We start from the raw sequence: 3,625 nt of genomic DNA, 5'->3' as shown, positions 1-3,625 counted from the left end.
ATTACTGTGTTTCATTATTAATATTAGTACAGTGATGATTACTGTGTTTCATTATTAATATTAGTACAGTGATGATTACTTTGTTTCATTATTAATATTAGTAGAATGATCATGTTGTACTTAAAGTACTTCTTCTACCGCTAAAAGGACCATAGAAGAAGAGATTGAGGTGAACCTTGCAGATACACAGATAAATAACTTTATTCTGACTGATTTTTTGTAATTATATTAATTCAATTGAATTCAATTTATTTTGTATATACCAAAATCACAAATTTGCCTTTGGCTTTATAATCTGCACACATATGGCACATGAGGTAGAGCGCTTGTCCCGTAACCACAAGGTTGGTGGTTCAAACCCCTCCACCGCCAACATGCCGAGGTGTCCTTGAGCAAGACACCTAACCCCAAGTTGCTCCCCGGGCGCTTCATTGCAGCCCACTGCTCCTCCGGGATGGTTAAATGCAGAGAAATAATTTCCCCATTGTGGGACTAATAAAGGCTTAATTATTATTATTCTGTCCAAGGACCCTGAGGTTGTGAACATGTGACTCAGCTACACATCTCTTCAACAGCAGACACACACACACAATCACACACACATACAGGCCACCAGCAGAGAGTTTATCTGCCACCTAGTGGTGTGTGACCAGACTGCAGTCCAACGTTTTGCACCAGTTATCAAAAGAATGAGCTGCAGCATTTAAATGTAATGCCACTTATTCCAGCTCACTACAGTCCACTTCAATTTTATATTGTTTCAGTGGGCAACTTGGAATATTGATACAAAATACACTATGATTATTTGTACGACATAATATACACCAGAAAATTATATAATAATAATAATGTAAAAAATATTTTTGATGAAAAATAGTTTAGGCTCATACATTTCCCTCATCTCATGCATTCAAGGGGCATCTTCCTGCTTAATGCTTTCCCCTCCCACCTTCATGATGTCACACCAACGAGGGCATGCAGTTTAAATTATGTGGTTTCATAGCCACAGCTCAACAAAAAAGTTTATATTTTCTACACATCAGGCAAGACAATAACCTGTGAAACCCTTTATTCACCCTATTTGTTTTAAGGGAAATAATCATTAAGGCCCCAACCATACCATTATATTGAGCACATAGTTGGATTTATTTCCCTAATTTAAGTATGAGCCCTTTAGATGCCTTTCAGGGGGCAAGGGGGGGTCTATTTTCTTTAAATATATTCTGATTTGTTTGAAATGAATGTGAACAAACATATTAGATCAGTAAACTGTAGTTAAGAAGGAGTTCTAGAAGGAGCAGGAACTTTTTTTTGTATCTTAAAAAATCTAAAAATCACTCCTCTGATCTGAGGCAGATTCAGGCCGTAAACTAGAGGGTTACTGATGGGGGGAATGATCACAAACTCCAGAGATAAGACAACTATAACAACTGGATTGACTTCATCAGCCTTGAAACGACTTAACACAAGCTCACAGAGTATAGAGAAAAAATAGTTTATAAATGTCACAATGTGAGGGAGGTTTATAACACTTTCCCTCTGAATTCTGACGAGCTCCTCCTTAAAACAAGCAGAATGTGCAGGTAGATGTACAGGATAAAGCACAGGGGGACGAGGGTGGTTGATGCTGCAAATAAAGCACCTACTACTCGATTCACAGTTGTGTCCACACAGGAGAGCTGAATCAGTGAACAAAAGAGCCTGTGCACTTCATTTCCACACAAAGGCAATCGAACAGTGAGATAAACACAAAAGCCAACAGCAAACGCAGGATAAAGCACAACAAACATGACAAGATATGTCACCATCATTAGTGTCATTTTACTGTGATAGTGTAAGGGCTGGCAAATAGCCACAAATCTATCGTAGGCCATGACGCCAAGGATCATGAGCTCACATGTTGCATAGCTGTAAATAACATGAATTTGAATGAAACATAATGGCCATGAGATAAAGTGAGTGTCAGACAGAATGTCCATCAGAAACCTGGGGAAGAAACCGGCTGAGCCGTACAGAGAGTTAAAAGACAGACAGCAGATGAAAATATACATGGGCTGATGCAGAGACTTCTCCAGGCAGACTGTCAGAATGATGGCAACGTTAGCAGAGATTATAATCATGTAGATCAACAGACACAGACTGAAGAACAGATATCTGAGGGGCCCGTAGTCTGCAAACAGAGTGAGCTGAAAGTAGAGAGGATTCAGGCTGCTGTTGCTCCTCATGTCTGCAGCAGAGCGAGCTGGAAGAAGAGAAGTGGGAGTGATGGAGAGAAAGGAGAGTGACAACAGATTAAAGATGATGAAAAGGAGTGTTACTATGGATTAAAATGGTCTGAATAAAATGTTCTAGTGAACACTTATTTCAACAAGAGACATAACACACAGGAAGTGTATTCAACATAGGTATTTAAGAGAACTACTAGTCACCAGAAGTCATAAGTGCATCTCCTTTCTTAAACAAGCATCTTAAAGCATAAACCAGAGCAAATGTATAGTGCAGAGGCAAATTACTACGAAAACAATAATTGCAACAGACTAATACGAATACAATAAGTGCTACAAACTACTACAAATAGGATAAGTGCAGTAAACGAATACGAATTCAATAAGTGCAGCGAACTGATACGAATACAGTGAGTGCAACAACTAGTACGAATGCAATAAGTGCTACGAGGAAGGCTCAGTGTAGTACTTCTTGAAGAGGTGAGTTTTCAGCCTGCGCTGAAAGATGGGCAGCGACTCTGCTGTCCTGACGTCAGTGGGGAGTTCATTCCACCACTGAGGGGCCAGGACAGAAAGAAGCTGTGACCGGGTGGATCGGCCGCAGGGACCTCTGAGCGACGAGGCAACCAATCGCCCCGAGGCAGCAGAGCGAAGTGGTCGGGCGGGGGTGTAGGGCTTGACCAAGGCCTGGAGATAGGAAGGAGCTGTTCCTTTCACTGCCCTGTAGGCTAGCACCAGAGTCTGTAACTGGATGCTCCTACAGGGAGCCAGTGTAGAGAACGGAGAAGGGAAGTTGTGTGGGAGAACTTGGGGCGATTGAACACCAGACGTGCTGCAGCTTTCTGGACAAGCTCCAGAGGTCTGATGGCCGACGCCGGGGCTCAAGTAGTGAGTTGCAGTAGTCCAGGCGGGAGATGACCAGAGCCTGGATGAGCACCTGCGCCGTCTCCTCAGGGAGGAAGGGGCGAATCCTCCTGATGTTGTAGAGGAGGAATCTGCAGGAGCGTGTGACCGATGCAATGTTTGCTGAGAACGACAGTTGGTCGTCCAGGGTCACACCCAGATTCCTCACAGTCCGAGTTGGCGTCACCACGGCATCATCAATGGTGATGGACAGGTCCGGTGCGGGCAACCCTTCCCCGGGAGGAACAGTAGCTCGGTTTTGTCCAGGTTGAGCTTCAGGTGGTGTGTCGCCATCCACTTCGAGATGTCAGCCAAGCACGCAGCAATGCGTGCCTCCACTTGGGTGTCACCGGGAGGAAATGACAAGACCAGCTGGGTGTCATCGGCATAACAATGGTAGGAGAAGTCATGCGAGCGAATAACAGAACCCAGAGATGATGTGTAGAGCGAGAAGAGAAGGGGGCCCAGAACTGAACCTTGTGGAACCCCCGTGGTCA

At 43.8% G+C, this 3,625-nt stretch overlaps 1 pseudogene; it reads right to left on the bottom strand.

Annotated features, from left to right (window-relative positions):
- Positions 1-1,275: 1,275 nt before the first annotated feature.
- Positions 1,276-2,225, bottom strand: LOC129104226 (olfactory receptor 478-like; annotated as a pseudogene).
- Positions 2,226-3,625: the final 1,400 nt, after the last annotated feature.

The sequence above is a fragment of the Anoplopoma fimbria genome, chromosome 16 (genome assembly GCF_027596085.1).
Source record: "Anoplopoma fimbria isolate UVic2021 breed Golden Eagle Sablefish chromosome 16, Afim_UVic_2022, whole genome shotgun sequence".
In the NCBI taxonomy this organism is placed as follows: Eukaryota; Metazoa; Chordata; class Actinopteri; order Perciformes; family Anoplopomatidae; genus Anoplopoma; species Anoplopoma fimbria.
The sequence above is the reverse complement of the archived record's forward strand: the minus strand, read 5'-3'. Positions and strand labels throughout refer to the sequence as shown.